General features: G+C 38.2%; 1 protein-coding gene across 31 annotated transcripts in view; it reads left to right on the top strand.

Annotated features, from left to right (window-relative positions):
- Window positions 1-26,639, top strand: part of TBC1D5 (TBC1 domain family member 5) — a 682,585-nt gene that overhangs the window by 66,773 nt on the left and 589,173 nt on the right. For 9 of the 31 annotated variants that reach the window (XM_056800288.1, XM_056800298.1, XM_056800283.1 and 6 more), the window contains one exon: window positions 22,399-22,521. The exons of the other annotated variants lie outside the window; for them this stretch is intronic. The gene's annotated coding sequence lies outside the window, so the exon portion shown is untranslated. The remainder of the gene's footprint in view (window positions 1-22,398; window positions 22,522-26,639) is intronic. 31 annotated transcript variants of the gene reach the window in all.

Genomic DNA, 26,639 nt, shown 5'->3' with positions numbered 1-26,639 from the left:
TCTGGGAAGTGGCCAAGGACTTCTGGGGATTGGAGTCCAGGGCTCAAATCTCCATTTTTTACATTACCCCTTTTGATTGTTATTGGGAAAGAAGTTTCCCCAAAAAGGATCATGAAAATATAATCAACTTAAACATTACAACAATTTGAGGATAAGAGGAAAAAACCAAAAGCAAACAAAACCAATAATTGCTAGATGCATTGACAAAAAGCCAGTTAGGGGGCAGTCCCCTTTGGCATGAAAGTATACATACAAAGAAATGTTCAATCAACCTCACCCAAAGTTCAGTTTTGATCTTCTTGGGCAGCTTGTGGCCTGGAGGCTTCTTCATGGTGTCTCCTCCAAATGGTTCAGTTTCTGGATTCGGAGAGGTAGTATCTTTCTTTACCTAAAATTCTTCTTAAAAGGAATTTAAACTTTGCAATTTAAATAATAATACTTTTTACAGTTCCCCATGTTGTGGGTGATTGAAAAACACAGGATCACGTAGGGATGCATGGCTGAGTTATGAGGTATATGAATCAATTGGCAAGAGATATTAAAAAGACATCATAAAAATCCAAATAAAAAAGAAAAATTTCTGAATGAAAATATAGACTATCAATTTCTTATGTGTAAAAATTCTAAGTAAAAGAAAAATAAATCTATAACAGGTCCCTGAATCAGGGCCCAATTAAAATAATCTAAGCAATGATGCATTTACCCAGTCAGTAGCCAGGACTACAGAAAGTTACCACACTATGAAAGACAGAAAAAGTGACCAGATTATAGGAGCCAGGTAGGAGCCAAGGTTTGGGGATACTCGTCTGTAAGTATTTTCAGAGTGAGTGTGGACACAAGGAAAGCCCATGTCATAACAATGTTAAACATAGTAACCTCAAGTCTTCACACTAGGTTCAAGACCTTTGCATTGGCTTGGGAGTGCATCAGTCCGTCTTGGATTGGCTTTTCCTTGGCCCTGTGCAATGGCTCTTTTGTGTGTATCTTGTCCTGGAATCAGAGAGAATTATTAAGTAAAGTCCCATAATTTTTTTTAAACAATTATTGGCATCATTTTTATAGTCTCAAGCTTTTAGGGCATGCATTGACATTATAGCAAATGTATTTTAAACTTATAGTACTGCAAAATCAAAAAGTTAAAGAAAATCATAATGCTAGTGACATGTGCTTCAAATATAAAAAGAAGAGAAAAAAACTGAAATAGTATATTGCACATGCAAGAAAAATATAATCAAGAATTTTAAAAATAAAAATATAGCTTTTAATCATTGACACACTGTGTCAGCTAAGAAAATATAGAATGCAAGGCTTTTTCACCAAAATGAGATTCATTTCCTCTTCATATCTGGCCATGATCCACTGTGAGTGCAAGCAAATGAATTGAACAAGGTAACATTTTTCACTTTTAAAGAACAATTGTACAAATATGTAGGAATCAGTATCCCCAAAATTCTCAATAGCCCAATTAATTACAATAACAAACACATACACTAACATATGTCACATAAGTTGCTGTAAGGCATTTAAAAAAACCTATGAACTGATGGATATTTGTCACAGTTTTTACAATCATAGAAAATCTTTCAACCTTGGTATTTAAACAAAGTAAAACTTAATTTTGGGTTTAGAACATTATCAAGAAATCTAGAGATCATTCTGGTGGAAGTAAAGTAGTGAGCTGAAGAGTATAAATGATGGGTGCTCCTTTTTTGGAGGCTTTTTAGGGGTTCAAATGCCCTGAGATTAACTGCCCACCTTCCATTCACATATTTAGAAATGCAGGGAGGTTGGGGGTTATAAAATGTATTTCACTTCAGTTACTAGAATGGGCCTTACACCTCGTGTTAGGGCCAGGCAAAAATGACCAGAGATTGTTAAAAAAATTCTAAAAATCATGTTTAAAAAACCCTTAAAATCAATTGAGATATTTAGCAGATTAAGTTTTTCAAAGGTTGTTATACAATTGTAATCAGTTCTGATGGAGTCCATCTATCCTCTATGTGACAATTTACCAAGTCAAAAATAGAAAGGCTGTTTTTTTTTCAAATATGGGCTTAATTACAATGATATTTGTTCAATATGGTTATAGGGGAAAAGCAACAGAATATAACAGTAGTTAAAACTCAGTACATTAAAACGATTCAGTTTAACAGAATAATATTGAATGCAGTAATATATGAACTTAAATCACAAAGTTAAATCTTAAACCAAACAATCAGAGAATGTAATAGAATACAGAGATTTTTATAAAACATTGGAGTCTGAAATGCCTTAAAAATATAGCCTCCAGTCTCTTAAAGTTCCTTGGGTTTTTATCCATTTAGATGCCTATTGTCAGAAGGCAGATTGGTAATGGTTAGGCAATGGGTTTTAAGCGACCCGCTCAGGGCCACACCGCTAGCAAGTGTCTCAGGCCAGATTCCAACCAAAGACCTCCTGTCTCTAGGCCTGGCTCTCAGTCCACTGAGACACCCAGCTGCCTCCCCAAAGTTAGTTAAAGGGTTGTAAGGAGCTGAATTTTTTCCTGACATGCAGGTGAAGTCAATAAAAGGATCAATGCAATTAAAAGATATCCTTGTAAAATAGACATGCTTTTAAGTTCCTGTTTGGAAAAACCTTTCTTTTTTCCCTTTTTCTCTCCCCTCCTATGATACCCCCAGTCCACGTGGAGGCTTAGCCTAAGGGAAAATTACCTCCCCGTGTTTACCAGCTGTTAGAAATGAGTCCTGGGCCTGGGTTGCTGGGCTGGGATCAGCTGGGCCGGGGAGCAAGAGAGAGGCCAAGAGCAGGAGCTAGAGCTGGAGCGGGTAGCTGGGGTGGGCAGGGCCGGGACCAGGTGAGTGATCTGAATCAAACAGGTCCAGATTACAGGCAACAGTAGCTGAGCTGGACGGGCTGGGACCAGGTGATTGATATTGAATCAAGAAAGTCCAAAGCGGGATGGCTGCCGGCAGGAGCTGATCAAGATGGTTTTCTAAAAAAGCGTCTTGGAGAAGTGTGGCTTAGAAATAATTATCTAGGCTATATATATATATATATATTAATTTGAGAAGTTCTCATCCAATCTAGTGGTCGCCATAACTGTAACAGTTAAAATTAGTTTCTCTTAAAAGTATTATATTTTATGAGGTTTATTAAGGATTAAGAATTTAATAATATACAAGAAAAGCACATACCTAGGCTCAGAGAGCCCATTCACCACCACTCACATCTTGCCTGCTAGGTGGGGAGCCCCGTCTCCTTGGAAGCAGAAGTAGGAAGAGGGGCTGGTGGGCTTTACAACCAGTTTAAATAGAAATTTTTGACCTCGCCCAGGTGAGGATCTCAGTGAGATTACAAAGCATTCTGGGAAGTGGCCAAGGACTTCTGGGGATTGGAGTCCAGGGTTCAAATCTTTATTTTTATACCAGGAGTGACTCCTCAGCCTGGTTATTATAGTCCCAAGCAAACTAAAGTTTAAGGTCCTGGACTGCCTCTCTCAGGATGAAAGGAGATACATGGTGGTCAGTGCCATGGTGAAGTTTGACCTGCCTGGCCATGCCTCCTGCCTCTCAAGCTGGCTGCCAGCCAGGCTTACCTATCTGTCCTCTGTGGCACTTGGTTGGCCTTTTCTCCATAGGAGTTGATCCTTTGGCTCTTGACTGTGAGGGCTGGCCTGGAAACAGAATTGACGTCTGTGGTTATTCCTACTTCCAGTGTTTCTGTGCTTATCATAAGCCCATTGGTGATAAATGGTCATCATTTGTTGCTGGTGGTGATGAGCGGCATGGTGATGGTCTTGATGGTCTCTCCACAGTGATTTCTCTGTTTTATGAGATTTTTCTTGGAGTCCTTTTGTTCCTTTAAATGACTGTTCTAAGTATTGGCTTGATGATTTGATTAGTAATATCTCTGAATTAATTTAGGTAGTGCCATTTTTATTATATTGGCACAGTCCAACTTTGAGTCCAGAATTGTGCTCTAATTATGTCTTCCTTTATTTTTGTAAAATGTTTTGTATTTGTGTTTTTAGATTTTTAATGTAGCTTATTAGTTTTACTTACAGATATTTTCCATGTTTTACATTAGTTTGAATGGAATTTCTCTTGCTCCTTTTTATTTTTATTCATATTGTATAGAAAAGTTAATGATTTTAATGATCGAATTCATATCCTCTTTTATTTAATAACTTCTTTTAAAAGTTTGTATTACTAGTATTAATTTTAGCCCCCTTTTTTTACAATTGAGCAAGGTCACTTAGCTATGTCTGTGAGAGTTAAATGAAACATTTTAGCAGACCATGTTGCCTATCATCAGATAGAAATACTTTACAGTGGTCTTTAAAAGTAAGCAAGCATGGTTACTTGGTCCTTTCCTGAGGATAGTTCCAGTAATCGATTAAGACATTCCCCTGTGTTCAAGGATTCAATTTTTGTTCTTCCTGCTTGAGTAAAGCCTAAAGACCAAATAAATAAACAAAATGATGTGCAGTGGTAATGTATTTGACAGTGCACCAAAAGTTAATACTTTATTTCATAGAATTATAGATTTATATGGAATGAGTTTTTCAAGCCCTCTAGCTCAACCCTTTTATTTTATATTTAAAAGAACTGAAACTAATGTTGGGACTTGGCCAATACTGAAGAAGTATTAGAGGCAGAATTTGAAACCCATCCTTCTGACTCCAGATTAAGCCCTTTTCCCACTATCACTTCCTGCTTATTGAGGTAAATTGTTCATTATTTCTGGGGTTAATATCTTCATCTGTAAAAGAGAATACTGGACCAGATGGTTTTGGTGGTACTTTCCAAATCCAGGCTGATGAACCCCAGCCTCTCCGGACTCCCTTTTAAAATGTCTAATTTTGGGTAATCTTGGAACTATATAACATAGTGGAGAGGTCCTTGTATTTGTTGTTGGCCCTTGTTTTAATCCTGCTTACTTATTTAACGATAGATACATGATTTAGTAAGTAGAGTAGGAGTCAGGGAGACCTCAGTTCAGATGCAGCCCGGCACTCATTACCTTAGTTACCACATCACTCACTGTGCCTCAGTTTCCTCATTTGGAAGATGGGACAATAATAATAGTACCCATTTTCTAGGGTTGTTATGAAGATCAAATGAATTAATATATGTAAAACACTTTACAAGCTTTAGCAGGCTCTAGAAATGCTGGCTACTATTATTGTATTATTATGCACATGACTTAGTGAGTCTCTTAACCTCTGTTGGTTTAGGTTTTCTTATCTATAAAATGAGGTTGTTGGACTAGATGATTTCTAAACCTATTTTCAACTTTAAATTTTATAATGCTAGGATCTCAATGAATGAAGCCTCTTCCTTAAGCAGGGTCATAGATGGAAAATGTTTTGCTTTTTTTAGTCTTGAAATATACATACTTTAATAGTGGAATATCTTTGGAAAAATGGGTCTCTAGAAGAGAATAGTTTTGCCTTTAGTGTTTATCTTCAATTCCTTCCAAATTCTATATAGCTCATGACAGTTTGCCTCTCAAATATGGAATATTCTGTTATGGAAGTCATTATTCCATTCTGAAATTTTTATATCTATTTTATTTGAATTTTTGATTAAAAATGGACAGTTAAGTCAGGCTAGGTAACTGCAGGGACATTTTGTACTTGAATGTGCATTAAAATGTTGGAAGAAATTCTGGTCCAGTAATTCTTCTTCATATGTATAGTATCAGAATTCTTATTGTTCAGAAGGGCCCATTATGCTTGGGAACAAAGGAAAGTGTTATCGGTATATTCTGCCTTGAGTTTGTCACAGTAAGAAGCACTTCCTGAAATACTTATTACTCTAGTTATAAGGGTAATAACACAGCTTATGTGTTGGCTCTGAGAGTAGCTACTTTATAATTATGACAAGTGAAAGTACAGCCAAAGGTCACATTAAACAAGAGATTTCTTTCACACCTCATCCATTTTGTGGATAGCATGTGAAAATAGTGCGAGTCCTGGCACTGATATTTTTAAAGAGGCACACAGTCAAGATTATTCCCTTGAAAGTTTTTAAATGCCTTGTAGAGTGTTTTTTTTTTTTTGTCATACAGCAGAGTGTGGCAGGTGGACTTATTTGAGAGTTCTGGAATAATTAAATAGAGCATATAGTAAGTTTGGAGTGACCAGATTTCCAAAGTGGAAATTTTGTTGTCCTTCACAGGTTATTCAGGAACTAAGCAAAAATTCCTTTAGCATTTTTTTTTTGAGATACAGCATCTCAAAAGATGATGTCTTTTCAGCCTGGTTTTGTAGAGGTTCAACTTAATAGAACAATTTAAAAACAGATAAAACTTGAGCTTTTTGCCTATCCAATAACAACAAAAAAGCTACTAAAGGTTTGGTGTGATAATTATTTGAATACCAGAAAAAAGGCCCTTTTTCTTACCTCAGCAGAGCAGTCATGTAGTGGGGAAAGGGATATTGTTGAGGGGATGTTATCACCTGGGAAGCTTAGTCTAGGGACCTGGTGGCAGACCTATGGCATATGTGCCAGAGGGGGCACTCAGAGCCCTCTCTGTGTCACCCCGGCAGAGTTCACCAGTTTCTTACTAGAAAGCCAGTGGGACAATAGGCTGAGCTGCTCCCCTCCCCCTCTCCATGGGCAGCTGAAGACATTCCTCATATCACCCACCCCTCTAAAAGGTTCATCATCACTGGTCTAGGGTATTGACTCTGGGCTCTTAGGTTTCAATAATAATGACACATAGAGAGGAAAACATCTTTCTGGTCAGTCAGAGGGAAAAAAAGTTATTCCCCTGTGGCTTTAAAAATATCACAGAATTTTCAGAATTGGAAGGGACCTCAGGGCTTTTGAGGCCAACCTGTATTTACACTATATCTAACAGATAGTCATTCAGCCTTTTCTTGAATTTCTGGTAGTGAGGGAAAATTCTGCAGTGGCCCATTCCCCTTTTGGATAACTTTATATTAGGAAATTCATTTTTGCATGAAGCTATTGTCTTTTTGCTTTGCAATTTTTATCCTTTGTAAGGTTTTACCTATCTCCCTGTTAGTTCCAAGATATTTAGTCTATCAAGATGGATTTTGATCCTGACTCTACTATCCAGTTTATTAGCTAATCCTTCCTAGTTTTTTGTAATCTGTAAATTTGATAACCATTACCTAGGCCTTTATCCAAGTCACTGACAAAAATGTTTAAATAGCACAGGACCAAGCATTGGGACAGTCCTCTAGAGACTTCCTTTCAGATTTATATTAAAACATTAATGAGTACTGTCTGACCATTCATCCAATTCCAAATCCATTCATTTGTATGATCATCTAGGCCACAATTCTTCAACTTTTCCTCAAAAATTGCATGACCAACTTTGTCAAATGCTTTTTTTCTAAACACTAGTTAAAATATATATCATTTTTGTGATCACTATCTAGTCAATTCTTTGTATCATTTCCTTGATCCTCACCAATATAACAAATATTGTATGATCTAAATTAATTTACAGATTTATTGCTATACCAATTATATCTCCCAGGGGATACTTTATAGAACTCAGCAAAATAATAACAGAATTCATTTGGAGGAACAAAAGGTCTAGAATCTCAGGGGAAATATTGGGGAAAAAATAAAGATGAAGGGGCAAAGTATTATCAAAACTCCCAACTACATTATAAAGCAGTAATGAAAATTAATTCTTACTTTTTTTAAAAAAATAAAAAATATATCAGTGGACCAGATTAAACAATTGTAAATTGTAGCCCAGTGTTTGATAAACTTAGGAACATAATTTATTGGACTGCTAAGCAGCGATGGGAGTATGGGTTTTTTTTCCTATCCTGTAAATCTGTCAGCTAAGGAAATGAGAACAGTTTATGAGACCTGTTCTTGACTTGAAGCCAGTCTATCCACAGGTGCTCTGGGTGACTGTAGACAGAGCACTGTGCTTAGAGTCAGGGAGAGCTTAGAGCTCATATGTGGCCTTAAGACACCTAGGAGTTCTTTTACCCTTTTGTAAAGGAAGACAAAGCAGTCCCCTGGGTCTGATTAGTTTCACCATCTCTGAGGTTGGCCATTTAGGGGCATAAAAAGTTCTAGGTAAATGGAGAGCAGCTAGGACTTGGCTGGGGGTGGGTATGCCTAAGATTATGCAAATATCTCTACCCTTATGACTTAAGTGTGCAGAGCTTTCTAGGTGAAGACTAGGAATGCAGAGAAGCTATCCTTGTTACATAGTCATATTGTATCTGGGTAAAATAACCCCATTTTGTTGAATCTTCAATGACTTGGAAATAACTTCAAGCAATTTCAACCTTGAACCTGAACTGATAAGGCACTCACCTTAGTGCCATGTCTCCCACATACCCTGGACACTTAAGTCACTTGCATTATTTGCCTCAGTTTTCTCACCTGTAAATGGGGGTCATAATACTACCTACCTTACAGGGTTGTTGTGAAGATCAAATGAGATAATAGCAATAGAGCATTTAGCACATTGCCTGGTTCAGAAAGTTCTTAATAAGTTCTGGTTCCCTCCCCCTTCCCCAATTAAGAGCCCATTTCATAATTTGGCCAGGAATTGAAAGCAAATTTACTACTCTAAGCTCAACTACTTCATTTTCTTCCTCCTTCCCCTTCCCCTTCCCCTTCCCCTTCCCTTTCCCCTTCCCCTTCCCCTTCCCCCAGGATCTCCAATCAAAAACCAATGCTCTTTGTGTCAAGACTGCCAGCAAATTCCTAATAAGGTTTAGGTAGCAGAAGGCACAACTGTTAGATCTGTTGTGCTGTAGGCAGTGAGGTTGTGATATCCTTACTACAGATAGCTAGTATTTCAGATACAATGGTCATAAAAACATGCTGGGGAGACTGGATGGCAGGCCACAGCCAAATGAAGGGCATCTCTGCAGCAAATCACCTATCATCTGACAGGTAAATAGAAGGCAATTTATGGGAAGGATAGGCGTTAAGTAGGAGGTAGAACTCGAGATGAACCAGAGAGGAAACTGGGGGGCATATTCCAGGCCTGAATACCAATCTCTATGAAGTCAAGGAGAGAGAAATGCAATATCATGGCAAGAGGGGGAATAGCAAATGGTCTGGTTTGACAGAAATGTGGAGTATATCAAGGGGATGCAGGAGAGGCAGAACGCCATCAGGAAGAGACCTACAGAGTGATTTATATTTTGTCCTTGGGTAAGAAGGAACCACCATAACTTCTTGATATGGGGAATGACACATGGTCAGACTTGGGCTTTAGAAATAATTTGGCAGTTGTGTAGAGGATGATTTGGAAAGGGGAGAGAGGGAGGCAGAGAAGACTAATTAGAAAACCATTCTAATCTAGAGGAAAGTTTTTAGAGCTTTGGTGGTGCTAGTTTGGTTGGAGAGAAGGAGCTGTGTGACATTACTGGCATCTTCTTATCCCTCTTTGGTCTATCTTACTCAATAGAAGCAGAGTCCACTGAGTTCTCTTTCTCACTCTCTCCTTCCCCCAACCCATCCTTTCTCTTAACTCTTTAAAATCTACTGGAAACTTTCATTTTAGGAGATGTTCCCTTCATTTGGCTGTTACCTGTTGTCCCTCACTGCTTATGACACAACAGACCTAAGAGTTGTGACCTCTGCTTTGGCAAACCTGATTAGCAGCATGCTGGGAAGCATGACAGTGGGAGGTTTTTTTTGGATACTGATTTTGTTACATTTTTTCTTCATCTTGGTGTGCTAGAGTGTGGGAGTTTCCAGAATATCTTTATACATACTGAAAGGAAAGGCTTGGAAACAGTATTTTACTAGTCACCCTTTCAGATTTATTTTCTAGGTACTAGTAGTCTTATTTGAATAATTCCTCCCAGATTACCACATTGGCCCCAGAACTTTGTTGTTTTATAATTTTATCAAGATTAATAATCTAATCAGTACATTGCAACTTAACTTTTTGTGTATCTTTTAAATAGGATGTGAAATGAGTGAGAAAGTAAAGGAAGTGGGAAAGGAAGTGAGGAAGGTAGTCTGGTTCTCATAAAATACAATGTAAAAGATATTAAGAGAGAACTTGAATTATAGAGACAATACATTTTCTTAAATTTAGAAAGGGTGGAGAATAGCTTCACAAAATTAACCACTGTGATCTCATAGTTCTTGTTTGTACTCTGGTTATACATACATGTATGGGTCAGCCATGCCATGAGGCATTTTGGGTGACCAGTTCCTACTGTATCTCCTCCCAAAGGAACTTTTCCTCTCTATTCTTTTTCTCACCCCTTTTTCTTTTCCCATTTAACTCTGCCCTATCCATTTCTCCCAAATTCCTTGCCTCCCTGTTCTGTCACACAGATCATACTTTACCAAACCCTAATCCTGGAATGCTTCCTTCATCTGCCTTTTTCACTCTTATTCATATAGTGATGAATTGAGCTGGAGGAAGTCACAAAATTGGGAAGTTTGGATCCACTACAAATTTTTGTTATTTAATTTCGATTGAACTCTCCTCTTTAATTGAGTCTTTTACCATATCACCATAGCAGCTATGCTAAAACATTTCTTTTTTTTCCTCAAACCTCCCATGATACTCCCCATTTTAACTGAGACTTTAGCTGAGACTTTGACTAAACAAATTGAGGCCATATGAACTTTTGAAAGCATTTGATAGCCGTTTTAAATACATTTTAGTTACTTTGTTAAACCTTTGTATTTTATTTTATTCAATTAAAAGCCCTTTTCTGAGAAGTCCATAGGCTTCACTAGGTTGTGAAAGAGCCCATGACACATGCAAAGGTTAGGAATCACAACTCTGAGACTTTCCTCTTCCTTTCTCTTCTGTTCATTTCACAACCATCTGACTTCTATATTCTCCGTTTCTTCCTTTACTCCCATCATCTTTTAGGAACAAGTGGTTCTTTTGGCTAACACCAAGGCTTTGAGAGTTGTCTCATCTTGTCTGTTCTACTTGTCTACTTCTTTTCTGTGTCATCTGACTTCTGATCTCATCATTCCACTGAAACTATTCTTTTTTAGTGTACATCAGGAATTTTTGTTTAATAAATCTTTTTTATTGAACTTTTCTCAATTGTTCTTGATCTGTGGCATCTGATACACCCATCACCTTCTTTTCCTGGACATTTGATGCTTCTCTTTGTTTAGAACACTGCTTTTTTTGGTTCTCTGGCTTTCCCTTGCTGGAATTTACTCTGGGATATCTCTTTGCCTGCCCTTCACAGTCCTGGCTCCAAAATGTGTGTGTGCTGAGGCTCTGTTTTAGGCCCCTTCATTTCTTTTCTTTATGTACTTGCTCTCTATTCTGCTCTCATCAGTCAGTTCCCTAGGGCTTAGCTTTCTCTATAAAGATGCTTCCCAGATCTGTGTAGGGAGCCCTCTGTTCTCCATTTGAGCACTGATTCATATCTTTAATTGTCTCCTGGAAGAAGTCTGGGAGGCATCTCAAACTCCACATAACACCAGGGAGCTTATCTTCTCTTCTCCTTTATCTCAGCATCTTTGTTATTATTCAGGATACTCTCATTCTCCTAGTCCAGTGATGGCAAACCTTTTAGAGACCATTTGAGGTGTCCTACCCCACCTCAGACTACATGCAGTGCCCCCTTCCACCACCACCCCTCCCCAACACCTGACCCCAGAGAGGGGAGAGAGAAAGGGAGGGGAATGGCTTGAGCACTTTGCTCAGGGGAGGGAGTAAGCACAGAGGGCTGGGGAGGCATGGTGGAGAAGGAAAAAGGAACAGCTCTGCTAGAGTCCCTATGCCTTTCTAGTAACTTAACTCTGCCAGGGACAGCACATGTACCCACAGAGAGGTCTCTATGTGTCATCTTTAGTACCTGTGCCATAGGTTTGCCGTCACAGTCTTAGCCTAACCTCAGAATCCTGGTAACTTCCTTAATTCCTCACTCTTATTCATCCCCTATATATTCAGACATTTGCCAAATTTGACCCATCTAAGTTAATTTTGGTCCACTCACACAGCCTAGGTAAAAACCTACTCCAATTAAGCACTCATCACCTGTGCTCTTCTGGATTTTTACAGTTGCCCTCCAAGAAGCTATCTATATACTGTGAATACTGGGGGAGCTCTGCCCACTTGCTATTATGTTAGGGGATCTAAAGAATTAAGGAGCAATTAGATAACATCCCTGAAATGAGAGATTGTTTCTTCTGCTTGTGTGCATTTTGCAGATGACTTTTCTACTTAATTCATGTCTAATTTAAATGCTTATGTTAAAGCTTTTGTATGACTCATAGACAGATTCCTTCCATAGAAAGGGGAACTCTCCAAAGGCAGGGATAGTGATGGTTTTGGGGTATTTGAGTATCTGGATTCTGGAAGGTGACTGACACAGGCTTTAGGGACTTACTTAGATGTGGCTTGTTGAATTGAATTCAGTCAAATCATTCTGGTTAAAATTTTTTCAATCTTTTTTTTCCCTGCATTTTTGCCACAGTAGATTGTATTTGTTATATTAGCGTTCTGATTGAATTCACTCTGGTGCAATATTGTTTTGTATCTACATAGTGTTTGCTAATAATGTTTGTGTCCAAATATATTGCCTAATTGTCAGAATATTTTTATTTTCATTTGTTTGTTTATTAATTCTTTCTACCATTGACATTGTTTACATTACTATTACAAGTTTACTATACATTAAATTTGTATTAAGTTGAGTTTGTTAGACTTTATGAGGAAAGGAGCAGCCATTTTGTTTCAATCAATTCATTTAATTTTTTTGTGAAAAAAAATTTTGGCAGTAACTAGTATATATGTACTTTATAATTTGGGGGGAATCTCTTGAAATTTCATTTGACTCACTCTTAAAACTTGAACAAAGGTTGTCAAGGGCATAGAATTTTTTTTTTTTAAGCCTCAGGTTTTTAGAATACAATATTAACACTGACGATATTACTAAACTCTTCACTCTGAAATAGGTAAACAAGGAGTTCCAAAAATCTTAGAGAAATTTTAAGCTTGAATAACTTTAGTAGCTTGAAACTGCACTGAGACTTTTTGGGATACCTTGTATTTTGAACCATTTGCTTTAAACACCTCACTCAGAATTGCAGAAGAGTATTCCTGACTTCATTGTCAGAGGTAGTTCACTTATAGTTTCCCACACAGAACAGTGAAATCATAGGTCTGGTCCCCCAATATTTTGAAATTAAAATGTTGAAATTAAGAGAATTTTCAGGTCTGGATTGTTCCATATGAGTATAGTTTCTTGAAGCTGAAAAATGTGTTTTGCTGTGCAGTAAACAGATGCTGTTCTAACAATGCAATACATTATGTACCAAAAATGATCTCTGTTTTAATCATGGATGCTGATTTAATGAGACAAGACTAGCTTACATCAAAAATGGATTTAGGGTGTGATTTTGTTTTCTGTGTGTTTTTTTCTACATAATTAATCGAAATATGGCACTGAGGAGTCATCTTCAAATGTGCAACTTCAGTTCATTCTGTAGTTTTCAGTTCTTTCATTTTACATTTTCCTATTTATATCCTTTTACATTTCATGGAAAGGATGTATATTGTCACATAAAATCATTCAAAATAATTTAGTCAAGCTTTTTTAAAAAGGACATTTAACTATTATATTATCTCCATTAAAATCACATTATAAAAAATATCTAAATAATGTTTTGATTTTATTAAGTTTCCACTTTTGGTGCCTGTGTTCTATAAAGCCTAGAAAAATATAAAGGGTTTTTAGGTTTTGAATGGAGCTTCTGGTTATGATATTGGTCCTTACAAGATGGTGATACTCTAGAGTCTATCTTGGGCTATTGGCTTCCCTGGTTAACTGCCCTGGAATCATTCTGAACCTTTTAAGGGCTCTGCCAACTGGGAATACACCTCTCTAGTGACATTTTATTTCATCTTCACTTAAGTCTTTGAATATCCTAAAATCCCACATTAATTGCTGGCTCTGATCCCTTAAGTTCTTCTGACTCTAGGTTATGATTTTTCATTGACAAACATACCTTTTGATATAGTCAGATAATTCTATATATTTGGGGGAAATGATATTGTGTTTTTAATTCCACTGAATCTAGCAGAGTTAAATGTAGTTTGAATGCACAGGGAAGAATTAATGATTGGAAGATACAGAGTTGGTAAATTATTTATTCTGGCCCTGAGGAAGCTGAAAAGCTGAGTGAAAGACTAATAAATCATTTGTGGTAGTGCTGGGTGTCACTTCCAATTATTTTCGACGGTTTTGTGATAAACTGCAGCACCTGCTAGATATCCCTCCCTATCCCATGATGCTTGTGGTGCAGCTCTTTCAGTAGATTATCAAAGGCAAGTTTGGGTAAACTTTCTTCTGCTTGCAAAGAGAATCAGCCCTTTAAATGTCATTTTGTTGCCTTTTCTTTCTCATCAAACACAAGATCTATGGAAGAGAGAGTAATGTGATATTTCTTAGTTTCATCTGATCAGGAATATATTTGGTCAGTGAAACTTTTTTCTTACAAAAGCAAATACTTCTTAGAATACATTTCTTATCCTTATACTAATTAATTGATATGTTAAGAAGTGTCATTTTATATCAGGTGTCATCTTGATAATGTTCCCTAAGGTTTTACTATTCTCTGTCATACCGTCAACATGGAATCTAGGAATTCATCAGATCTCACTAGATCACAAGTTTGAGATTCCTAGATTCCATGTTGACAATACTTAAACTAAATAACTAATACTAATTAACAAATAAACTTGATACTAAATAGGAGTTTGTTCTTCATTTTATGCAAACTTTTCTTGATGCCTGTTCCTAAGACCTCCTATTTTTACTCCAATTCCTGGGATATCTTTCTTCAGTGTCTTTAAACTCAATTGCCAGCATCCTTGGAAATTGAAATACAGTTTTTTAAAATGCCTAGGAGATCATGCTGGGCCTGGAGGTAGAACAGGGTGTACCAGATGTACATGTTTTTCTCAAAATGACATTGGGTGGAGCAAAAGTGAGCAAAATCCTTCTCCCTCTGTGTATTTCTTGCAGTGAGAGAAGGGTAAAGTATAGAACTTTAGGGAAAAATGATGTGGGGTGTAGAGGTGTACCCCTGGAGTTCAGGAAGAATACCTTTTGTAAGAATGCAAGACACCGAAACTTAACTTAAAAGTAAGAGAGATTTATTAGTAATGTTGAATTTTTGGCCAGCAAGTGCTCCCAGAATGCCTGCATTCAGGGGTTTTTATATTCTACTGCAGTGGGGACATGACTGGAGCAGGGGGTTTGGGGGGGTGTAGGAGGTTAGCCCAAGGGCATGGGGGGGTGCTTCTAGGTGATTTGGAGGAAGAACGAATGAGGTATGTCTCTTTGTCCATCTCAATTCAATGGGCAATCAAAGGAGGGCAATCTCCAAGGTCAGGTGTTTTGAGTTGGGGGTCTGGAGGACCTAAGGGAGCAGAGGAATTTCACTGATAATAGTTTGCCTGAGTTTCTGGGGAGTACAATGCCCATGACAATATCATATATTGGAATGGTATCCATGGAGTTCCTGTAGAGGAGGATTATTGTATATTACAGTGACCTCTTAAGATGCTCAAATGAACATACATGGGCCACTAGGTAGGTACAGAGCTTGGTATCAGGAAGACCTGAGTTTCAAACCTACCTCAGACACTACCTAACTGTGTAACTTTGTGCAAAGTCACTTAACCTCTGTTTGCCTTATCTATAAAGTGGAGATAATAGCACCTACTTCCCAGGGTTATTGCAAAGATCCAAGAAGTTAGCACGTAGACTTTAAAATGTTTAGTCACTCTTCTAAGAAGTCTCCAGAAGCCTCTCCCAGTATATCACAACTTTCTTCTGGAACTCTCATACTGACATGCTGCCTACTGCTCCAAATCTTAAAGTCTATTGTTAGTCTAAGAGCCAGTGAAGTAGGACTTTCCCTCAGGCAGGAACTCTCATGTGACAAGGTCAAACCCTGAGGTTTCCAGGTCCCACTAGGCCACAAGTTTGGGGTTTCTAGATTCCATGCTGACACAAGCATGCTCCTTTTCTTCTCTTTTCTGTTATCTAAGCAGCTTTATGTTCCCAACTATTGTATATCTGCATGTCTATATATACTATGTATTGCTATAAAATTATTATATGAAGAGATCTTAGTGATCAATCAATAAACATATATTAAGCTCTTACTATGTACCAGGCCTTGCCTTCAAAGAGTTCACAGTTTAATGGGGGGACAATAATAGCCCAAGGGAAGCTGAATGTAGGGCATGGGAGTCAGGGGGTTTCATGATGGAGCTCAGTCTAATGGAGTGAAGGCAGAGCTGGTTGGCCTGACAGCTGTAGCTCTCTTTCAGTGGAAAGTTTGGGAAGAGTTCTTTGATTTGTCTTCCAATCAGAGGGACAGAGGGTATTGAGGATATTGATTACATGTGAGTGCCAAGACTAATGCAGCTCCATCTGAAACAGAGTAATCTGTTTCCTGATGGGCTATGTTGGAGCAAAGCTGGTGGGAAATCTGGTCTAACTTCCTTATGTTAGAAATTAAGAACATTGAAGCCCATTGAGATTGTTTCTGTAGACAATCACACAGCAAGTTAATAATTGTGTGATATTCACTGGTCAGAAGGGGAGGGAGGTATGGGGGAGTCAAACGAGTATACTGGAGGACATCAGATTTATTATTGAGAAAGACTAAACTACTTTGCAGTAAGTTAAAGGCAGAAACATTCTTACCCTGAGACTCACAGATCTCTAAGATTTCAGGGGTTTTGTGGATAGGAATTTTAAATATTTATTTATGTAGCATATATAAATAATAACTATATTACATAAATACTATGTTAAATATACATAATATATTTTCACCAATTCCCAAGTTGAGTTGTTGTGGGGTTGTAGATGTGTACCCCTTGTTATGGGGTTCAGATGTGTACCCCTGGGTTTCAGGAAGGTTACCTTTTGCAAGAATGCAAGACTCCAAAACTTAGCTTAAAAACAAAAAGAGGGGGGCAGCTGGGTAGCTCAGTGGATTGAGAACCAGGCCTAGAGACAGGAGGTCCTAGGTTCAAATCCAGCCTCAGCCACTTCCTAGCTGTGTGACCCAGGGCAAGTCACTTGACCCCCATTGCCTAGCCCTTACCACTCTTCTGTCTTGGAGCCAATACACAGTATTGACTTCAAATCAGAAGGTAAGGGTTTTTATAAAAATAAATAAATAAAAAAAAGAGAGAGAAATTTATTAATTTAGGGAGTAAGATTGAGAGTGGCCAGGAGGATAGCAAAGTGGAACAGCAAGATGGGGAGCAGTTCCTTGGGAGGACAGCATGAAAGGAAAGGCTGTTCCTCCATGGGGACAGCATGGATGGAGAGGCTGTCCCCCAGAGGACCTTAGTTCTGGGGATTATATACTCTTTAGATGCTATGTCCTGGTGACCAGAATGAGTGTTAGTCCCTCAGGCATTTGGTGGGTTGGGGTGGTCATCTGACTGGGGTCTGCCTAGAGGCATAAAGATTCATGTCTTTGTCCACCTTAAATCTAGAGGACAAAAGAGGGTAAACATCTCAGGACCCTGGGTGGGGTCATTGGGTGTTTCTAGGTTAAGAGTCACAAGGATGTAAGGGCAAAGGAGTTTTCCCTGATAATAGTTTGCCTGGGTTTCTGGGGGTACAGTGCCCATGTCAACAGCAGATGCTATGTCATGGTGTGGACATGACCTAGAGTGCTAGTCACTCAGGCAATTTGGTGGGGTGAGGTGGTCATCTTGACATGCGCGCTGTACCCCAGAAACCCAGGGGAACTATTATTTGCCCTTGCATCCTTGTGACTCTTAACCTAGAAACACCCCCAGAAATGATGTCATCTGGGTGACAGCCTCTCCATCCATGCTGTCCTCTTGGGGGAACAGCCTTTCCTTTCATGCTGTCCTCCCAGGGAACTGCTCCCCACCTTGCTGTTTCACCTGTACTATCCTCCTGGCCACTCTCAACATTACTTTCTAAATTAATAAATCTCTTTTTGCTTTTAAGCTAAGTTTTGGAGTCATTGCATGCTTGCAAAAGGTATCCTTCCCGAACCCAAAGGGTATCCTCCCTGCCCATAACATTTTGACTGGGGTCTGCCTGGAGGCATAGATTCCTTAACAAACATATCTTGAGATATAGCTTGATAGGGTCCAAGTGTAGCCTGGAGGTTGTAACAGTTAAAATTTAGGAATATGGGGAGACTGAGGCAGGTAGAAATTAGTTTCTCTCTGCAAGGTAAAGATTAAAGAAAATACAGAATAAGAAAAAACACGTGCCTAGGCCGGAGGCCTAGGCCAGATAACCTCACATCACGGAAGAGACGCATCTGCTCCAAAACAGAAGTCCAAAAGAAGCCCCAAAAACCTTTGCCACCAGCTTAAATCCTTCCTCGATCTCTGCCCACCTCAGAATTGCGTGAGATTACAAAGCATTTTGGGGAAGTGGAGCAAAGCCTTGTGGGGATTGTAGTCCTGTGTTCGAGTCTATTTTTTACAAGGTGCATCTCTCTGTCCATAATAGTTTGCCTGAGTTTCTGGGGGTAAAATGCCTATGTCAGAGTGACTCTTTGTCTCCAGAAGGCTTTCCTAGTATATCACACCCTCCTTCTGGGTTCTAAATGGGGACCTTCAGTTTGCAAGACTGATGGGCTGCCTATAGTGCCAAAGAGTCACCTGACTTCTGCTTGGGTTTAGCTCCCACCTGAAGTGGATTGTCTTGACCCCTTGAGGGTCTCCCACTCAGTCTGAAATTGCTAGCCTGAGATTCCCTTCAGGGTAGATTCCCATGGGAAAAGGGAACAAATACAAACTTTGGGATCTCCAACCTATAAGCTAGTCCTGAAACTTAGGGTTTACCATATCCCACTAGGCCACAAGTTTGGGGTTCCTAGATTCCATGTTGACAGTACATTTTCATATCCATAATAGTACAAAAAAGATTATACCTTAAATTGAAGATACCAATTACATACAGTATTTTTTTCTTTTAAAGTTTATAAATTGTGAAGCTCTTGCTTTAAAAACATTTTTCCCCAACACCAATTATGAAGCATTTCTTTTCTTTCCTTCCTGTCTACATCCTATTGGGTATATTGTTAGGAGAGAGTGGGGAAAGCCCTTGTAACAAAAATTGTTCTTCCCTGAATTGTAATTGGTCATTGCATTGGTGGTCATAATTCCTAAAAGTCTTTAAAATTTTTTCATTTTAAAATGTTGTTATTGTATAACTTGTTTTCTTGGTTCTGCTCTCTTCATTCTATAGTTCATAGAAGTTTTACCAGATTTATTTGAAATTGTCCTCCTTAATTAGTATATATTAGTATATATTTTTTAGCCATTATGCCATTAATTTCTAGTTCTGTGCTTCCACAGAAAAAACTACTATAAGTGGTTTTTATATGAATCCTTTTCTTTTTTCTTTGATCTTGTACCTAGGATATAGGCCCAACATAAGAATCTATGGTTATAAGTAAAAATTGATCTTATTACCACTTTTATAAGCATTTATTATTAAACAGAGAGAGATTGATAAGAGAGAGACTGAGACATGGAGACACAGAGAGCTTTTCTAAGTTGAGGTAAGATCTGGTCCTGGATTCCAGCCCCACCTAGTCTCCATGCAGCCCATTGCCAGCTATTGTCAAATCAGATAAGCTGGCTCTGGCATGTTGAAAAAGCTGGGGTCACTCAGGCTGAAGCCAGGGGATGCCAGAAAACCAGCCCAGTCTTGCAGATGTGATATGTGACTCTATGACCCCTATGTTCTGCCACTAAGATGTGCATTTAGTTGCCCTTTGGGTATAGATAAAATCCTTTGATTATGTATAATGGAAAAAATTCTTACTCTTATAAGTAAAATTTTTTCATGGAAAAATATTTTTTAGAAATGAGACCTTTATCAAAGAAACATGCTACAAAATATATTTTTTCCCTGTTATATCTTTTCTAATTGTTAAATTGTTAAAAACACAGAATTATTAAATAGTCAGAAAAACCATGTCTTTAATCAGAAGGAGTTTGGCACAATATCTTAGGTCTCCACACAGTCATAGGCTCAAAACCCACACAGAGCCCAAAGGCTCTGGATACCTACTCCTAGGAGAAATCACCCCACTAGATGACAACTCCAAAGAACTAAAGAATTTGAGGAACTTATATACTACTATGGATACTAAAAGGGAAACACCCTACACAGAGCTGGACTACTTAAGAAAGGACTTTGATACAATATGAAAACCTTCACTGACAAAAAGAGCACTTAGCATTTGATTAAGGTCTGGGAATTCCACCTAACTAGGACCAATCTTAAAGTCTATTATTCAGTCTGTGGCCAAATCTGTGACTTCTCTAGAGGCAAATTCTCTGGGGAACCTGGACAAGCTTGGGATCTCCAGCTTTCAAGCTGACTGAACTTGGGGTTGCTAGATCCCAAATTGACACAAACTTTGGGGTTACCCAGGTTAAAAATTGACATCATTTTAGCTATATTGATTTTGTTCATGCAAAAGCTTTTTAGTTTTATGTAACCAAAGTTATCCTTTTTTCTTTTATGTTCTTCTTTATGACTTGTTCTGGTCATGACCTCTTTTTATATCCATTAACCTAAAAGGAAATTTCTGCATTGTGCCCATAATTTGGGTATGAAGTGTATCCATTTGAAGTTTTTTTTTTTTAAATATATATTGTGAGGTGTTTGCCTAAACCTATTTTCTGCCAGGCTACTGTTCAGTTTTCCTAGCAGCTTTTCTTGAAAATTGAATCTTAATGAAGATGAGGCTACTATATTTGTTTGTTTCTCTATGTTTTTTCCTAATCTTTTTTCATTGATTGACTTCTATTGTAATCTATACCAAATCCTTGTGATAATTATTGCTTTGTATTGATTGAGAATGAGATCTGATATTGCCAGCCTTCCTTTCTTCCTACTTTTTTCATTATTTTCTTTGAAAATTTTAATCTTTTGTTTCTCCAAATGAATTTCAATATTATTTTCCTTGCTTTTTATGAAGTGATACTTTAGAAGTTTTAATTGGCATAGTGCTGAATAAGTAAATCAGTTTAGATAGTACAATTATGTTTTGATTAATGACAGGTGAATTAATTTGAAATAAGATTTATGCAATGATTCCAGGTTATGTTGACTGGAAAAGAAAAACATGGTACTATTAAATAGGAAAACCACTCTTTAATTAAGGAAAGAGGTACAGTGTTAAAATAAGCCTCTACACAGAGCTGTGCACCACCCTCCTATGCAGATTCTGAGCATTGAACTATGGTTGCTCTGGTCACTGACACCTGGGAATGCCAACCACATTCCAAGGAGCCATTAAATTGTCCAAGAGACCATTAAAGTTGGGAGGCTTAAATACCTTTCTAGGGGAACATGAGGACTAAGAATGGAAGGGATAGTTAATTGGCTTTACCTGGGTAACTAAGGAAAATGAGGTGTCCCAGACAGGAATAAACAGTGAGGAGATGCTTTAAAATGGACACAAAAAGGGAAAGACCCAGCCAAGGGTGGGGCCACCTTGGTAAAGGATTTTGTCTTAAGGGGAGAAACCCAACCACCTGATGGGATTAGCTCTCCCCATTTAAACTACTTTAAGGTCTATTGTTAGTCTGAGACTAGAGAAGTTGGACTTTACCTTGGAGAGATAAGGTCAACCTTTAAGGGCTTTCACCTTTAAGCTAGGTAAATCTGGGGATCATTAGATCTTTCTAGGCTACAAGTTTGGGGCTTCTAGATTCCATGTTGACAGTTATATTTCATGAAAGCCAAAATTCAGTAAATCTGAAGCTTGTGAGTGAGCTAGGGTTTTAGTATGGACTGCACTTGCTTATCATTGTCTGATTAATGTGATACATTGCCCTGTGCCATATTTCCAATAATTACAATCCTTTTTTTTTTAAAAGAGACCTTAACTAAATGGAGAAAAGGCAGAACACTTCCAATGGAAAGACAGCCACTGCAAAAAAAGAAATTTATTACATTAAAATAAACATTTCTGTAATTGAATGGCATGGATATAGTCAATATTGATGTTAAAATAGAACAAGATGTTGAAATCCTTGTATCTATAGGCCTAGGTGGCTCAGTGGATAGATAACTGGTCCCAGAGTCAGGAAGAAGCAACTCCTACCTTAGACATTTACTAGCTCTATGACCCTGGATAAATCACTTAACCTCTTTGCTTCCATTTCCAGCTGTAAAATAGAAACATTAGCATCTGTCTCTCAGAATTGAGGGGACCAAATGAGATACTTGTAAAATGCTTGGTGTGTAGTGTGTGGAACAGAGTAGGTGCTTTGTAAATACCTATTGCTTCCCCTTTCCTTCCCCCTCCAGGAGCACAGAATAGCATAAAACATTTAGGGTAACTTTGAGATAAAGTTGCATTAGTTTTTTGTAGTTTGCAAACAACTACAAGGAGTGAACCATTTTTTTTTTAGTTATATGGATTGAAGATTGCAATCAAATGCATTCCTCTTAGTGGAGCAACCATTTAGAGAAAAAAAAATTCAACTTTATTTAAAGCAACTGAATGAAGTGGACAATGAAGAAACTTACTTCAAGTAAGTGTTGGTTGGTTTGATTATTTAAAAAATTAAATAGAATTGCATTATGTTAAAAATTTACAATGTAAGTGAAGAAACAGCAGCTAAATATCTTGTTTTGAAGTAAATAATAAAAAAGGGCCCATAAACATTTTAATGTGGAGGAAGCAGCCTTATTTTACAAATGTATGCCTTATAGAACAAAAAACTCAACACGGATTTAAAGTTTAAAAAATTCAGGAATTGCTTAACACTTTTATTAGAGGAAATATAGATGGGATTTTAATTAAAAACCAATGATTGTTTATCAATTTTGAATTACTGGCACTTCAACAGCCATGGATCACTTAGGTTTTTTTGGCTTTTTTGGTAATTAAATAAAAAAGTATGGATGACTTAACTTGTTTTTGAAGACTGGTTGAAGTTATTTTAAGGGATTGATGGCACAATGATAGAGCTTCAGACCTGGATTCAGGGGGTCCTGGGTTCATTGGTCTTAGACACTTCCTAGCTGTGTGACCCCCATTTGCCTAACCTTTGCCCTGCTGTTTTAGAGTTGTTACTATGACAGAAAGTAAGGGTTAAAAAAAAGTTATTTTGGTTCAGCTATTAGAAAATATTGTATAGGCCAAATATTGGTTCATAACATTACTGATTTATGGCTAAATGCCCAATAGCCTCCTACTATATACTTGATTCATCATATGAGTATATAAGCATGGAAATTCCCTGAGATGCGGATAAAATTTCATACACCTACCATCATTTAAATGAAGAGTTAGGGGGGGAAAATTAGTCTAAACTGTAAATTATAAGCAGAAATACTAGTTTTTTGTCATTAGTGGCATGGGCATTGTACCCCTAGAATCTCAGGCAAACTATTATCAGGGAAATTCCTTTGCTCCCTTACACCCTCTGACTCCCAACCCAAAACATCTGACCCTGAGAGGATTATCCTCCTTTGATTGTTCCATTGATTTGAGATGGACAAAGAGACACACCTCATCCATCAGTCTGTCCTCCAAATCATGAGAACCACCCCCATACTTTCCTGCAAACTTCCTCCCTGACCCCTTGCCCCAGAGTTAGGTCCTCACTGCTGTAAAAGAATATAAAAAAACCCATAATTGAGGCATTCTGGGAGTAACCCTTCAGGTTGCTCCACTCTGGCGGTCTTGCTGTCCTCCTGAGGAGCAACTCTTCCACCCATCCTGTTCCATGTAGGAGGCAGACTTCCACTTATGCTGCCTTCTGGTCAGATTCAACATTACTTTCCAAATAAATAAATTCCTTTTTATTTTTAAGCCAAGTTTTAGAGTCTTGCATTCTTGTAAAAGGAGGTATCCTTCCCCAAACCCAGGGGTTAATACTCTGAATCCCACAACATTTATTGTAGACTTGTTCTTAGGCATAATAATCAGTAGTTTTTTGCTTTCTAGAACTACCTTGTTACTTTTTGTATTTATTGTTATATCACAATAATAAACTGATAAAAAGTTACTTAAAAATAATTCATTGCTCATTTCCAATGGACTGAAAAAAGAATGACCATATTTTATACATAACTTTTAATAGTTTGAATTCCAGTAATTTGAACCATCATGGAGTTTATTATATGCACAAATCAGGATTTAGGTATAGTATTTAGTGATATTACATTAGTGGTATTAAGCTATATGTCATTTTGACAGCTGTCCACTGGATAGAGAGCTGGGCCTGTAGCCATTTGAATCCATAGTTGGCCTCAACATTTACTAGCTATGTGATCTTGAGTCATTTAACCCTGTCTGCCTCAGTTTCCTCATCTATAACATTGGTATAATAATAAAATCCCGCTTGTAGGGACTGTTGGGAGAATCAAAGGAGATGATGTTTGTAAAGGGCCTTTTGCAAATCTCAGAAGTGAGATACAAGTGATTATCATCATCATCACCACCATGATTTCCACTGGCACCTTTAATTGGCTACTTCATCTCTTTTAAACTTGCTTCAATGATATAAAAATATTATTTGGACTAAGTGTAGAATTCTGAATGCATGCTGTGATATGGAAATCACTTTAAAAGACTGATATATATTAATTTAAGGTCGCCAAGGAATTCAGCTACGTAATTCCTAAATGAAAACTCAAGTCAGCAGTCAACCTTTTATGGAGTTTTTAATTACAAATAGGAGAAAGAAAGGTATTAGAGATAGAGAGAGGGAGAGAGAGAAAGGGGAGAGAAGGGAATAGGGCTTAATACCCCCTCTGCTTAGGCTGGGCCAAAGGCCCAAGCCCTTAGATAGCTGGGGCAAAGAAAAGAGATCAGTCCCTATCACTCACGTGACCAAAATGGAGAAACAGTTTCAGGGGCCTCTACCTCCAGCCTCCTTCAGAGCAAGCCCTCCTCTCAGATCTCTCCAGGAGCTCTCCCTCCAGGACCTCTCTCCTCTCAGACTCCTTCAGAGCAAAACCTCTCAGAGCAAAACCTCCCAGAGCAAAACCTCCCCCCTCCTGTCCTCAGACCCCGCTATCTTTAAGGCAACCATCTAAGTCCCCTCCCCTCAGTTCTCACATCTACCAATCACTCTCGATGTCTCCCCTGTGCCAATGGTGGCTCTAGCTTAACCCAGGACCTCCCAGAGGTCTGTTTCCTTTGCACATGTCTGTTGAAAGTCATATTCTCAAATAATTAAATCTTGATCTTTGCTGCAGCCCTTCCTAAATCCTGTTATTCTGAGTAGGGTGGAGATTGTAAGTTCCAAGATCTGGTTCTGTCATTCCAAGTATCTCTATTGTATCAATTCTAAAATCAATCATGACTCAAAGAACTTCCTGTTCTATGCTTAAGCATAGGTCAAAGCCCTTTCCATTGTTTAGCAAAAGGTTTCTGTCCTAAAGTAGTATTAAGTAGGGAGGAGAAGGATCCTCCCATGCTAAGGAGTTTCACATTCCAATTGAGTTCTTACTATCAGTAGAAAATTTTTTCAAGTATGAAATTTCCCAATGGGGAATTTTCCAACATTCATAAGTATAAGAAATTTTAAGGTTTACAATGCCAAAGAAAAATAGAGACTGAAGACTTTTATGTGTGAATCTTCCAAAGGCATTTATTAGAATGTGAGTTCCTAGAGCAGTGATGGTGAACCTTTTAAAGATGGAATGCCAGGTCCTGCCCCTCACAAGCCCCAGACCGAGGGCTGTGCCACCCCCTCCCCCAAGTGCTGTGCATACCCACTCTCCCCTTATCCTACCTAGGCGAGGGAGAAAGCACTCGCATTTGGCTTTTAAGTGGATTAAGTGCAGACTGTCCTCTACAAGTGTAGAGAAATGGAGGGGAGTGACCCTAGCACTCTGCTCCCCTCCACAACCTGTAAGGTGCCCACATTACCTCCTGTGAACTCCCATTGGGCTGCTGAGCAAAGGGGCAGGGGATGTGAAAAAAATGTCTTCAGGCATGGTGGAGAGGGGGAGGGAAGCAGCTCTGCCTGAGTCCCTCTGCCTTTCTAGTAAGGAATGCTAGAGGAGCAAATACGATAGTCGCCTGCCCACAGAGAGTGCTCTGCATGCCACCTTTGGCACCCATGCCATAGATTTGCCATTACTGTCCTAGAGGACAGAAACTGTTGCCTCTTTATATCCAGAGCTTAACACAAGGCTTGTAGTTGATTGATTGTTTGGATCCAGAGATAAAATTGTACTAATTATTGTGAAAGTAATACCTGTTTTTCTCTAGATAAAAGCTGTTTATTCAGCATAAGTTTATCTGGTTGAAAGCCCAAAGCCAGTATGGAAGAACTTATTATAAATGATTACCTGAATATCAGAAGGAAGAAGGAAGGGAACAAAAGAAGAAGGAAGGGAACAAGCTTTATTCAGCATCTCTATCCACTACAAAACTGTTTGATATGATCCTTACACCAATTCACTGAAGGAGGAGATGCTATTATTAGCATCATTTTAAAGTTGAAAAAATTGAGGCAAACAAGTTATATGACTTGTCCAGGATCATACAGCTTGTAAATATCTAAGTTGAACTATGAACTTGGATCTTCCTGATTTCAGATCCAGTGCTCTATCCACTGTAGTCATGCCTCACATTTAGTATCTATTTTTTGTTATGGTAAAAAGCAACAGATTCAGAAAGTGTCTAAAT

This window comes from Monodelphis domestica, chromosome 5 (assembly GCF_027887165.1).
Source record: "Monodelphis domestica isolate mMonDom1 chromosome 5, mMonDom1.pri, whole genome shotgun sequence".
NCBI classification, from domain to species: Eukaryota; Metazoa; Chordata; class Mammalia; order Didelphimorphia; family Didelphidae; genus Monodelphis; species Monodelphis domestica.
Note: the sequence above shows the minus strand (reverse complement) of the source record. Positions and strands in the feature narration are given on the sequence as shown.